The sequence below is a fragment of the Anguilla anguilla genome, chromosome 13 (genome assembly GCF_013347855.1).
Source record: "Anguilla anguilla isolate fAngAng1 chromosome 13, fAngAng1.pri, whole genome shotgun sequence".
Lineage (NCBI taxonomy): Eukaryota > Metazoa > Chordata > Actinopteri > Anguilliformes > Anguillidae > Anguilla > Anguilla anguilla.
In genome coordinates this window covers 34,569,582-34,584,677 of record NC_049213.1, presented here as the reverse complement: position 1 = coordinate 34,584,677, position 15,096 = coordinate 34,569,582, and positions in this window count along the sequence as shown.

The following is a 15,096-nucleotide window of genomic DNA, read 5'->3' as shown; positions in this document are numbered from 1 at the left end:
AAGATTGATTACAAGAAAGTACAGTGCAGTTAAAACCGTTTATTCGAAAGAGTGAAGAAACTCGCACACAAGTCATTTCTTTGGAATCCAACACAAACATTTCCAAGCTAAGTTTACGGTAACCCTGTCTTCATAATCCTTCACCATGACATAGCCATGCACATGCATTACTCATTACATAGTGTTTTCAGCTATATTTTATTCAAGAAGGTTATGTCTCACTGGATTAGGACACCTGATAAATAGGTTGAACTGTGGACAGTATAAAAGCAGCGTACTGTAAGCTGGACATTTTTGGTCTGGACACTTTAAAAACTTTTATGAAGAACTTTAGCAGCGAGGAAAACTTGTGCAAAAAAAAAAAAGACTTTTTAAAGCAAGGAAAGGTGAGCTCGATTCTCTGTGCCGCTGCCACAACAGATGCTTTTCTACTTTTTTATTCTTTGAAAGTAGACAGATTAAAGGATTCTAGTTTGTTCTTGTTTCTGCATTTTTATTTTATTTTACTTTTGTCATCTGTTGCTTAGCTAAAAACTACTCAAGCACTTCCCGACAACCAAAGCAGATGTTTTTTTTTTTTTTTTCTGTTTTTCCCAGGTTTTTTTTCTTCTTTTTTTTTTTCTTTAAAAAAAAAAAAAAAGTCTATCCACATGAGACATACTTTCTCGGCACTGGTTGGAAACTACTGTTTACCAGTGCTAAAACAGTGCTAACTGTTTTTCCACAGTTTGATGAGTGTATTTTACAGGGGAAAATAATTTGTGCTGCACACAATTGCCTTTTATTTTAACCTCATGTCTTATTAGTAGACTTTTTATGACATGATAACCACACCGCTGTCTCCACAATTCCATGAACTACTTTCCTTATGATCTAATTGTTTGTGGTAAACACTTATTTCATTTCAAATAATCTGACATTCCCATACAAATATGGAATATACAATATTCATAATGTACGAAACATGCAATGCACATACTATATGTGAACTTGTAAATATGCAGCCTTTTAAAAAAACAGTGATGAATTTTACAGCAGAACATTTTTTTGATGTACAGTATACTGCAATATTTAAGGTGCCAATGATTTGAATTTGTGAACATCTATTGAGAAGTGTTGCTATGTATTGAAAACATATTTTAATTATGAAATTAAGAAGTTGCATTTTTATAAAGTTAAGTGAGCATAGGTGTTATAATATACTTTTACATGTACAGTATGAACTATTATATGATTATGTAGATTTCTACCTTAAGAAGAATCAATATTTTGCTTTAGGGGAATATACTTAAGGGGATGAGGTGAATTGAAAAATAAATTTAAGTAACTATCATCATGGAAAGGTATTAATACAGGAAGAAAAAAAAAAAAAAAAGCCAAGCTGGTCTACTGCCAATATTTTTCTCAGTTTATTTACTAAAATTCCTATGTAGCCTTTGTAGCTGTGTTTAGTCTACAGCATGTGGATTTAAAACATGCACTTCTAAGAACTGTTCAAGTGTACTGTGCATGAACTTTTGATCCACTGATAAATAAATAATTCAGCACAGCTGTTTCCCTCGAGCATAAACCACCACAATACAAAAAGAGACTATTATAAATATTTCACATGTACTTCAGACACTTCGTGACATGTTTCATTTCCTTGAGGATAAAAAAAAAGCATAATTTTTCTTCGGTCCCAAAGGCTCACAACCAGATCCATTCAGCCTTATGTAAGACTGAATACATCTGAATAAAAATTAATTATATTCACAATCGTACTGAAGGAAAAATAAACTGTTCCCGTAAGCAAGATAATATTTCCTCCAAAGAATCCGCAGCTACCAGTGGGGAGCCTCCTACAAAGCCTGCCGAAAAACAAACAATCAAAACAAAAAAAAAAAGATAAAAGCACACCACATCAAAGGAGTGATATTACAGTTATATAACTATGAAACAGAGGGTGCATTGTGAGAGCTCTCTCATTGAGATAAATCGGTGGCCTGCAATTGGTCTCTTCCACTTTACACGCTGTGCCGACGCTAGTTTGCCGTCATTTGATTGGACAATGAAAGTGATGGCAATATGGAGCTTCGATGGCAGTGGAGAAAAAGGCCTACTGGACGGGAGGCATTCTGCAAGCAAACCTGGCATCTGCTTCAGTACCACAGTACATTACATTACATTACAGGCATTTAGCAGACACTCTTATCCAAAGCGACTTACACAGCTTTTACATAGCATTTACATTGCATCCATTTATACAGCTGGATATAGTACCTTGCTCAAGGGTACTGTACAACAGCAGTGTCCTACCTTTAGGTTACAAGGTAGGACACTGCTTACAAGACAACTCCTTACCCATTATACTACACTGCCACCCAATACCCAGGGGTGGTTGAGGAACTTTCTGGAAGCTGCACCTAACTAGCTCACCTGGGGTTCTTTTTCTAACTGGTGCTGGACATGGACCCAACTTCACATTCGTCAAGTACAGCGGGCAAAGTCAGGCCAAAACATTCAGGTGAAAAGTTCAAGGCATTCTGAGGATGTTTTACATGCTGGAAGTATTCCTGTTGGGGTGGACACCATCATTTGTGTGCTATTTTATCCATTTCATTCTGCAATAAAATGTGAAGAGCACATTAAGTCCAAAACTCTCTGGGTAACCGAATGGAGGCTTTTATGAGATAGATGTTGATTGCATTCACGGGGAAATGAGGAAAGCTCCCCTTCTTTTTTCTAACCGTCCGTCATGAACAGAGATTTTTATTTGATCTATTTTATACGTGTTTCCCGCAAATGAAGGTGTGCATTGACATCAGCCTGGTATTGTCTGCCTGTGGTGATCGGTGGTTCAGCAGGTGGGGCTGTTGCTCTGTTGCGGAGTCTTGCTTTTAGAACTCACAAGCACGACTACCCAAAATTTATAATTTCCCAGGCAGGGCCACAGCTATCTACTGAATGAATTCTTGAACCCCAGGACAAAATATATTTAGAGGCAGCACAACCCCCCCCCCCCCCCCCCAAAAAAAAAAACATATTTTGTAGCAATTTAAAAATAGTTACACCCTGTATCCTGGGCTACCCTCGGGCCCAGGCCTGGGACAAAGTGTCCCATTTACATGCCCCCTCTCAGCCCCCCATCTTCTGAGACAATACCAACCGCAGTCCTGTCAGTTAACCGAAAACAATGTAACGTGTGCAGTCCTTTTAACTTAACCAAACTAAAGGAGTCTTTTTTAAAAATTCTAAAACAGAACGCATACTCCTGAAGCAGAATGATCACAAGTCTGTTTTTCCACTTAAGTCTGCTAATGTTCTGGCTTAACGCCAGCCAGAAATAATGTTTTAACAAACACACCTGTATCCCATTAGTCGCATATGCACACAGTGGCACATCAACAGCAATTACTAACTTCCTTGACAAAACAAAACACAAAACAGTGGCATGATTATCAGGATTTGTTCTTGCAGCTTTGATTAAAAAATTTTCCTCAGGTACAGTAATGAGTCCCAAGTGTAACTTTTAAGGGAAGATTCCCCCCCCCCCGATCTGATAGTTCTGTCCTTTAGTTTGATCTAAAGCCCTAGTGCTGGAGATTGTTTTATTTTTATAGACCATCCCCAAATCATCTTTTCTGGGTAGCCTTTTAACCATTGATAATTAAAGGCAGTGCTATATTTTGTCAATGTTTGTGCAATGGAACCTCGTTGTAGTGTGATAGTTGATGAATTGCCATCAAATTAAAAGTGGGGTCACATTATGACAGGGTCATTAAAAATCGTCTGATACAAAAACTTCGTATCGGTATTCCTTTGGATCTCATTTGCACAAACCACTGATATAGCGCTGTGTCCAGTGAATCGTCTGATGCAAATCCTGTGTTTTTTCCAATGTAAACTGGCCTCTAAGTTTCTCGTCTTATTTTTTTCAATCATGAATAGCAGGTTCGCAGCTCCCAAGCCAATGGTGTTGGTTGCTTTGCCTGTTTTAGCTGAGCTAGTGCCTACGATTTGTCTTTAAAAAATGGTCTGCTTCCTACAGTACCACCTTTTGCTTCCATTCTCAAAAACGAAATAGTTTCAGGTGTGATATTTCGCTGAAACGGATGAAAGAAACGTTTTGATTCACTGTAACTGGTTTACGGCATAGCTAAGGAGACTGGGATTGGGACACTGAGACTAAATATCAGCAGGGGTGGGAATTAAAGCCCAGAGATTAATCTCGTTGCGGTCTGCATCTAGCACAAGCCAGATCAGTGGATTGCGAGGTCAAGAACTTGCAACGACAGAACGCTGGCCACTAGATGGCAGTGTAGGCGTTGTAAAACACGACACACATGACTCGATCTGCCCAGATGGCTCGCTAACAGGTACTAAAGATGCCAAGGCACGCACACACCTAATGACAAACGTTACGGCGCATTTGCTATTCTCTAATGAGGTTATGAGACTGCATATTACAGTTTAATTATAGTTCTTTGTATAAAAAATGTTTTAGACATCATACAGGATGGGGAAAGTGAAAAATTAAGACAGATAACACCACTCTAAAAGCCACAAAACACCAAAGCAAAAATGTTCATAATGAACTGCAAAGATATTCTCATTGGACAAATAGGATGACATTACTTTCAGAAAATATTGAACTGATTAAAGTAAATAGGCCTTAGATATTTATCAAATAACTATGCTGAGTAAGATACAAATAACTACAATGATTTAGTGTTGTTCCTTCCCTACAAAAACATATTGACCCGTATGAGTTTGTTGTTTAATTGGATCATTTAAAGCCTACACCAACTGAATGAAAAATCAATTAAAATGACTTCAGACTGCTTTATTCCCTACAGTTATTCCCCTCCCCATTTGGAAAGCTCGGTCATATTTACTGGCCAGCCCTATTACTGCAACATACCCTGCAAATTCTCGAAAGCATTTGTCCTTCAGGTGGACCGCGACACCTAGGATTAATGCTCAAGACTAAAAGCCTGGCCAAAGCGCTATAAAATATCTTTTGAATTAATGCCTATTTTTAAATAGAACATGTTCAAATGTTCGATTAAAAAAAATAAAAAAAAACCCATTCTCAGCAAGGACTTGCACATCATGCATATACATGTCAAGTGGTGTAAAATCCAGACCAGTAATTAATTAGACAGCGTAGACAAATACGGGCTGGATTTTAGTCGCCGGTACGTTTTACAAAGCAAAAATAAACATGGCTGCAGACTGTCCGCCCCCCCCCCCCCCCCCCCCCCAGTCCACACAGCACTCATTCCAGTCTGGGTTATGTCATTAACCGACTGTGACTTGGAGTCCCCCACTGACAGCACAGGCTTTGCTCTGTCAGGGGTATGATGGGCTGGTGACATGTTTGCTGCTGTGTTCGCTTTTTCTAATGCAGGAATCTCAAACTCAGTGCTCCGTACTGTCTTACTTACCTGCCCAGGGACTAACGGTGTAAATTAGCAAATTGCTATAACCCGGTTACATTACATCTCTCCTTGTTTTATATAAGGTTAATGTTCTTTGTACACTGTCCCTGTTCAAATAAAATAAATAAATAAATAAATCCTGGAGGGCCGCTGTTTTCCTGTTGGCTTTTGATGTTTTCCTGCAAATTCAGTGCACAGTTTAGGTTACTGATGCGCTGAAGTGTCTGCACACTTGGGCCATGTCCAAAACAGCCTGCTAACGACTGTGTCCTCAAAATATGTACTTTCTACATTCTTCCCACCGTTTAGTGCATATTTTTTAGTATGCGATGGGCAATATGCGAAAAATATCCTCCATACTATTTTTTCAAAGGTATTGCAGAAGTGTCATATGATGTCTCGCTCATGTTGCAAAGATTTTACATGGGATGGCGCTGCCTCTTCCTTCCTGCTTCTGATGGGACCCCATAAAAAGTATGGTTTACTTCCTGAAAAGTGTACTCCCAAATACACTCAGAAAAACCCCCAGAAACTAGTATATCATCTGAGGATTTTAAGAATGCTGCATTTAGAGAATATTTCACGTACTTAACTTTCTCATCCAGTGTACTGAACTTATATACTCGATAGTAGGGAAGTGACCTGTTTCAGACACAGCCCTTGTTTCCAAGGTCTTAAATGGCTGCTGACAGAAAAGAAATCACAAAAACCAGCAGAGACGGCAGCCCTCCAGGACTGAAGTATGATACCCCTGTTCTAATGGGTATATTAGGTTGTGAGCGATTTAAGGTGGAAATGATTTACTGACTCATTGATGCACTGGAGGTGTATACGTTTCTACTGCAGTAATTCCTTCACACTTACGGATGGCACGCTAGCAACTTGAAAGGCAAAACTGCCGATTCCAAACTGGGGACGATAACTATTATTGCGAAATTAGAATACAACGTTAAGACGAACTGTTGACTATGTTGATGTGTGTGCTTGATGAATAATATTTTCATCATAAACGATATCTACACTATCTACTCGATTCGAAATATACCATGCCTCCCCAGAATTATTGGAAACCTCAATTAATATGAGGAGGATTAAATTCAGTTTGTTTAGCAAATGTTTTCTATGCTCAGATATAGTTTGTGATACCATTAAGCAGGGAAAAAAAAAATCTTTAATGCAAAATTTTTTATTATAAAAACGAGTAAGAAGTATTGACATCCCTGTATTTAGTACTTTGTGCACCCTCCCTTTGCAAAGATAACAGCACTAGTCTTCCCCTGTGAGGTTGGAGGACACATAGAAAGGGATCTGAGACCATTCCTCCATACAAGATTTCTCCATACAGATCCTTCGGAGTCTTTGGCCCTTGCTCGTGGGTTCTCCTCTTTAGCTCACCCCCACAGGTTTTCAGTGGGGTTCAGGTCAGGGGACTGGGACGGCCATTGCAAAAGCTTGATTCTGTGGTCAGTGCGACCAGTTTTGTGTTGATTTTGCGGTACGCTTTGGATCTTTGTCCAGCTGGAATGTCCAACCACAACCCACTTCTAGGATTCCGGCAGAGACAGCCAAATTTTGGTCCAGATGGAGTCCATCATGCCATGTTCCCAGGGCCATTTAAGGAAACAAGCACAAAACCGTCCAGACCCACGGCGCAACTGTACTAACTATATAGCTAGGTATCTATGGCATGTCCTCACCTCTGTAACGATACATTTGTTGTCCTACGCATATCCATACATCTGTATCGGTAGTTGTAGCTGTGTGTCCTTAGGTCCTACTCATGAGTGCAGGATAGCATCCGTACGCGCAAACTAGGTTAACCTTTATCTGTCTGCATCTCCCGAAATCACCACTTTCGAACGGCACGACATTTGCACAGCTTTATTGCCTACATGTAATGTTACTTTAGCTAACCCTAACATGTTCGCGTTTCGCCTACTCCTACTAAACGAAGCACCACTTGCTCATGCGTCCTACTAAACGTCCCTCTCAGATCGTCCGTGAGTGAGTGCCCACAATTTGCCACGCATAGCCCACGGCGGCAGTTCCTGCGTGCCGTGGGAAAAACATCCCCACAGCATTTCAGATCCACAGTGGGTATAAGGTTCTTTTCTGCATGACTATACATCTTATTACCCCAAACCCACCTTTGGTATTTATTGGTATTAATTTTTTGTCCCATCTGACCATTGCACCCAGTTCCAATCAAAATAAAAAGTAGCATCTCAGAAACTCCAGGCACTTACATTAGGGGTATGATGACATTATAGAGGCTTTCTAAAAAGCTTGTTGCCATGGAGGTGCCAATTAATTGTACTTTTCGAGACTCGGTGACTCCTGGATGCAACCAAACCCGCACTTCTCCAAACGTGATCCTTTTTCGCCTCTCAAAGCACACTCCTCACACAAAATACACTCGTTTATCACATCTCCAGTCACTTTTAAACTTCTTAATTTTTGCCCTAAGAGTGGAAATAGGTGGTTTCAGACATGGAGCTACTTTCCTATAGCTGTTGCCTGATTTATGGAGGTCAGCAACTACTTGTCTCTTTTCATTTGTGCGTTCTCTCATCTTCCCCATGTTGATGGATGACTAAGGGGTTTTGGCCTGTGTGTCACCTCATATTTATACCCCAGGGAACGACCACATAATAGTTCCTAAAGACTGAGGTGTGCTTAAAACGGAAGACTATGAATGGGAATATATTTAAATTTAGGTTTTGTTTGTGACTATTTCCAGTGTTGCCAAAAAAAAAAAAAAAATATTGTGACATGTATACATATGAAGAATGTTTTTCTTCATGAAAAAGTTAAACTAAAAAGATTCAATTTTTATCATATTTTGAGTGTAAGGTCATGTTGATGAACAACAATAGCCTCTTTTTGCTCATATTTTCCAGGGTTGCCAATAATTCTGGTGGGTACTGAATTAAAAACTCCGTCACTGATCTCATGGCATATGTACCTGCAACATAACAGGTTTCGAAAACAACCACTGAAAAACCACTTAAAAGCTGTATGAGAATGTGTCTGGCTGCATTTATTTATTTATTTTATTTGTTTGTGTGTCTTCCACACAGTCGGATTACACACTTATCTTGTTGAACGGTATAAAACACTTTTTATAGTAATTTTAGAGTATTTCTTGTTTGAATGGCATTCAGTGTTCAGATGTGAATGGCTCTTATTTTGATGGTCTTGTACATAATGGTGACACTGGACATCAACTGGAACGGCATATTTTCATTTAAACAATAATGAAATCACTACAACCAATAACATAACTTGGGAATTCATGCCTTTCACTGGATAATCGATAAACCCAGCAGTCAGAATATTAGTCATTAATAAAAGATGTGTACAATGTGCATCATTTAACTGAATATGTGTGCTATTAAATATACCCAATTATCACGTCTGGAAACAACATTGTCATGGTCTCAAAATACTGAAGACATGTATTGCAAGGCAGCCAGAGGCACAAACATTCATGCTAAACTGCCTGTTCACTGCACACTTTTTTTTTTTTTTTTTTTTACATACACCCTTTATACAAACAGTGATAAATTGGTAGTGCATCTTGTGACGTGTCAGTCACGGCAACAGAAAGACAAACCACAGTTCCCCAGTTCCCCATTAAAAGCAAAGGCTGTAACACAGCTCAACATATAAATCCAAAATGCCTCTCCTTTTTTATTAGCGCTAAATCAAGATTACCTCCCCTATGTAGGCCCTTGACTTAAGGCTTAGAAATTGGATGATTAAATTATAAATAGCATGGGGTATGTCGACCTGTATAAATATACCGAATAAACGTTTTTAAGGGTGGTATCAGTCAAGGCACAGCTAATCAACCAATTCAGGGATATGGGCTTTTATCTGCAATGTTTAAAAATTGTAGATAAAAACTTTACTTTTTATGCAGAAAATGTGCTGTGAATAAAAAAATACAGTTGTATATGAACACAATTTAATCGTTTTCTGCTGAATTTTCAGCACACCTACCATGTTGGCTCAAACTGCATGTTCGTGTTTTATATAGTAGCATCAAAGTTTTAACCACATTTTGAGTTTGCATGTATCTCCTACATTTAAATGAAACCCTAATCATGATCTTATCAAAATATAAATTTCATGGTTTTTGCATCGTAATATATTGCAATGGTATGTTGTAAAGATAAAAATTGTTTATAAAAAAATGGCTACTGTTCAGCACACAAATGCATGCGTGTTTGTGAGCACGTTTTGTGTGTGTGTGTGTGTGCTTGTAGATAAGAGCACAGACCTCGACAGTCCTTTTCTCGAAATTCGAAATGGGGTGAAAAATCGAAATCGAAAATCTCGAAATCGGTGGCCGTTTTTCTCGATGGAAAGGAGGAGGCAGGAGGCAGGAAACGGTAGGAGGAGCCATTTCCTTGCTAACGGATCTGATTGGGCGGATCCAGTTTGATGTGGCTCAGGTGTGTCTGATCAGCCACAGCTCATTTAAGACCGGACTTTTCAGCAGCTCATTTGGCCAGGAGTGGTCTTGCGTGTGGTAGGTTTGGTAGAAGCTCCTGGTCCTCACTACCTGGTCATTAAGTATCATGAAAAACTGACTAAATGACAAGCGCAACTGGCGGGGAAAAAACGCTTGTTTAAGTGACAAGCTCACAGATTTCAGTTAAAAAGAAAAGTTTGAGATGATGCTCACTATCTTTTTATTTTGAGTGCTGCATTTTGTTTTATTTGTTAGACTACCTTTATTGGTGGACACTTCTGTCTTCCAGAATTTCCCTTCTTTCAAGACTCAAGAGGCACCTTTTTATTTATAATTTTGCTTGTTCTCTGTAAAGCAGTTAAAATCAAGCAATCAATCAAACTTTATTTATAAAGCACATTTCTGACAGTGGGTGCAACTCAATGTGCTGAATATCTTGAACCACAATTTTTGTTATATAGTGGGGAACATAAGATGAATGTAGGAATCCTCAAAAAAATAAAATCAGTGGCTTGTTTTAGTATGGGCTACAGCTGGTGGGAAGAGCCACTTCCTAGCTAACGGAGCTGATTGGGTGGAGCCAGTTTGATGTGGCTCACCTGTTGATCAGCCACATGTCTTTTTAAAGCCTTGACTCTTTGTCTGCTTGTTTGGTTGAGTGATCTTGTGCATGGGAGTTTTAGACTCTTGGTACACCCAGCCCAGTAATTTGGTGTGTAAATTGTTTGTGATTGAGTGAAGAGAGCAACTGAAGATGCTTATTTAGCAATGTAAAGATTTCAGTTAAAGACGATCGAGATCAGATGCTCAGTTTTCCTTTTTATTTTTAAATTTTTTTAAAAAATATTTCATGTTTGGGTTTTATTCATCACCCCTATATTAGTGGACAAGTCTTTCAGAATCCCCCCCCCCCCCCCCCCCCCCCCCCTTTCATGACTCAAGTGGCACCTATTTCAGTTCGTATGTTCCTTGCAGGGCAGTTAAATATCTTCAACCATAACTTCTGTTGTACAGTTGGGGAACGCAAGGGAACATTTGTTTGTGCATACACAGTGTATATGGGGCATGGGGAAAAAAAATAACCCCCCCCCCCCAGCAAAAAAATAAAAATAAAATTTAAAAAAACATCTCCGTAATGTTTGATAATGACTGAGTAAATCAGAAAGCAAGACCACCTAGTTACAAGGTCATACAGAAACCGCACGCCGGACCGAAGCGCCATAAATCCTATTTTGCCTCCTTGTAAAAAAAAAAAAAAACTGCTTTAAAACACCCGAGGTGCCAAATCACTTGACCTGCGCTGCCCCCGGAGCCCGGGAGCTTTCTGCTTGACTGAGCGCTCTGGAGCCAGACCCCGTCCTCCCTTTCTCCTGCTGCCAGTCCCCGTTAACAGTCAGGGCCCTGTTAGTAACACTCTGCCTGCTCTCTGTCCTCCGGCTCGTCCGTAGCCCAGGCCCAGGGGCGCCCCGTGTGTGTGCGTATAATCAGTCCCAGAGACTTGTCTCTCTCCCTCCCCCCCCCCCCCCCCCCTTCTGTTTTTTGGCTTCATCCCGCCTGGCACCTCAAGCTCACCCGTACCCTGCTGTATCTCCTTTCTCTTCTCTCAGCCGCGATCCTTTCTTCCTCCGTGATCTTCTGCCAGCTTTTCCCGATAATCCGTCTCTCCCCTGCGTCTACCACCTTCCATATTGTTCTCCTCGTCCTCCTCCTCCCATCCCCTCCTCTTGCTGCACGAATGCCGCTGTCAAACTGAATAGGGTCTTCAAGTCAGACATTTAAAAATAAAATAAAATAACTGCTTCTTCTGCTGTCGGCTGTGTTTGCCCTGTCGGATGGCTGCTACTGTGTGGACCTGGGGAAATGTCAAACCCTGGCCAATCACTGTCTGCTCGGAGGAAATGTTCAACAGTTGAGCTGGCAGACAGATGCTTCCTTTAGTCAGCCATTTGAACCCCCTTCTTGGTGCAGAGCCCGCAGATGAAGCTGTAGTAGAGGCGTGTTGATCGAGAGATTAGGGCTGCGGGGCGGAGAGCATTCATTACGTACCCAAGATGCAACTGGAGAGTGCTGAAATGGGGAAAATGCTCTGTATCCCCAATGTTCACTGAGCACCCTCAGGTTTCCCTTAATTTCCCAGAAAAAAAACACAGGGGATCAGAGTTAGGGCCTGAGAGTCTAGTCATGCTATTTGGATGATGCACGATCACTCCAAGGCTGGTGCCATTACTGTGTGATTGCCACTGAATTCCGCTAACAATTCCCACTGTAAGGCCTTGATTAATTTGTTTGAGGTTTTTTTTTTTTTTTTTTTACCACCTAATTCAAACCCTTTCTGTTCAAGGACAGAAAGGGTTGAACCAATCTGCTTCCAGCTATAGCTCTGGAGCCTGAGGAAAAACCCCTATTGCCCCAGTTGGTCCTGAGGGCCCTCATGTTTTTGAGTCGTCTTGCCTCATTTGCCCCCATAACAAGTGTCAGCATTGCTCCAGTTCCTGTCATTTCGTAGTCTTGCAGAACACTGCAAGAGGCAGTCCTGGGCAGACCATTATTATTATTACTTTTTTGTGTTAAGCTTTAATTACAGAAGTTAATGTTCTGGGATTTCACCTGCACCTCAACTTGTTGGTTCATGCAGTGCCGCTAATTGAGATGCCGCAGCTGTGTCTTCAGGTGCTTCAGGGAGCCATTGTACATCCTGCTGTAAACACATGAATAATTTACATGGAATGTCTCCTTCACAGGATGTGTTTTTTTTGCAAACGCTGGAAGAAAAATGAATGGTTCAGTTCAGGGGGGAAGCTCTTATTATTAAAGGTTTTTGAGTCTTATTCGCTTGGTGGTGGTATACAGCAGTGAATGATGGCTTCGTTATTAAGAATGCAGCCTGGGTTAAAAGCAGCCCGTGCATACTGGTGGGCCTGCCCAGCAGGCAGCCCAAAGCAGCCTGACGAGACTGGGTGAGCAATCATTCATTCGAACTTTCTTTTCTTTTCGTTTAAATTTTTTTTTGAAAACAAGTGCAAATCCGCAATAGCTGCGACCGCACATGCGCATGAATCCATGTGTGCATGCTTCCACGCGCACATCCTCACACAAAACACGTGACCTCTTCTTTGGCTCATGACCAACCTTTCCACAAAATCTTGTGCAAATCTGTGAATCCATTCGGGAGTTGTGCCTTTTTGTGATAGGCCACGTTCATCGCCACGCCCCATCTTGGTCAATCGGCCTGAAAGTTTCTCAGTTCTACCTTCTGGCCATGACCAATGTCCATGCCATTTCAGCCTCCTGGGGCGAAAACTGTGGCTGCTACGCGGTGGGACACTTTTGTGGAAGGACCGATCAACCGACACAGAGCTATAGAGCTTTTAAGCACCTACTGTAAACCGATTTCAATTTTTTATTGCACAGAATGGAAACGAAGCATTTATTTTGTTTTTTCCCCTTGAGGCATAAATGGATTTGTCATTTATGCCTCAAGGTATTGCTGTGCCGCTCTTACACAAGGTGATTGGCAGCTCTGACGAATGCACTCTCCAGCAAACCAGTTTAACTGTGTTTGCGCTGTAAGGCCACAGTGTACTAGAGTCCTTCCAGATATGTACATTCAGCATCCTTGGTGGTTAGGAAAGCTCGTGCAAATCTTCATAAGTTATGAACCAGTCCGAATAGCACAGCTAACAAAGCTAATGGAATTTCAGTCCTGATGAACCTCTACGCTTGCGGCAATTTGAGAAGCCTTTATGAAATCCATGCTTCCATCTCAGGACGCACAATGCATCCAAGGCAAATGGGTGAAATATTGTGGCATTTAACTGCAAAATATCAAATTTTGTTGGCTACAGCACCTCCTTCAGGGCCATTTGATGCCAAAATACCAACTTGGGTGTAGATGAACTCTCTCTTCTTCATGGCATTGTGTGTAATTTTTGTCATGGTGTCAAAATGGTATCCCAACTGAAGATTAATTGGCATTTTTCTCATAAAATACAAATGTGGTGATATTTTTTTTAAAAAAATCACAATTTCGTTCTGACCAAAACAGGAAAAGAGTTCTCAGTTAGGTGGTCAAGTGACTTAGTGTTAAATGGCTTCAAGTTGGCGCATGGTGCAATTAAATAACTGATGCTAGACAAAATGATTTATATCTGTATATAACTGGGGCGATTACATTATTACATTATAAAACAATGTTCATACTGTTGGCCTGCTAAAGAGGTCCAAGACCCTACAACCCCATTTCAGACTATACTAAGCAGAGATTAAGAGTTTAAAACAATGAATACTTCAGTTCTTCCTACGATTCACATACCCCACCCCAATTCAAAATAGTATGGCAAAGCCTTTTTGGCACCGACTAGGAATCTCTAGTCAAGGACATGGAGACAGGCTGGAAAGGAGCAAGCGGAGAATGGAGGGGGGAGGGAAAAAAAGTAAAATAGGTTTGTCAGCAGCCATTTAAGGCTGTCACACGGTGTGAAAACCCTCTGTCAGAGCCTAACTGCTTATAATTGCCGGGCACTAAGAGTTTCATGTATTCCCTGAGAGCCAGCCCCTCAAAAGAGGGGCCCGGTCCTCGGGATTTGGAAATGGGGGGGCGGGGAGGGGGGGGAGACATGTTTACAATGCAAACATGAAGTGACATCTTGGAGACACTGCCTCAGTCAGACTGTCTGGCTGCACCCGGATCTCTGGCACTCAATGTCATATGATTCTGGGGGTCAAAGGTTATCCCCACTGATGAATATCGGGGCAGAGCTCGGCTGCTTTGACAAAAGAGGGGGGGGGTGGGGGGTGGGGGGGGAGTTTTCACTCCTGGAGCCAGGAAAGTTTATTTCAGGAATTTATTCTGCCAGCGAGAGACTGTAAACCTGTCCCAGGCTCCAAGAATTATGTCCACAAATATTGGATTTTTTTTTTTTTTTTTTTTTAGAAATGGGGTTTATTGGACTGCCAAAGGATTTTGGGTTATTTTCTTTCTTTCTTTCTTTTTTTTCCTCCCTTAACTGCGTCTATGCATAGGAAGTGATTGGAGAAGATGAAACTGTAGGCTTTCTTTTAACTCACACATTCGCAAGCTTTAGATCAGTTCTCACGTGCAAAGTGGATGTGAAATTGAAGCCTGAAGTTGCTAGGCCACAGCAGACTCCAGTTCATATCTTATCCCAAAGACCCTCTTTGCGGACATAAAAA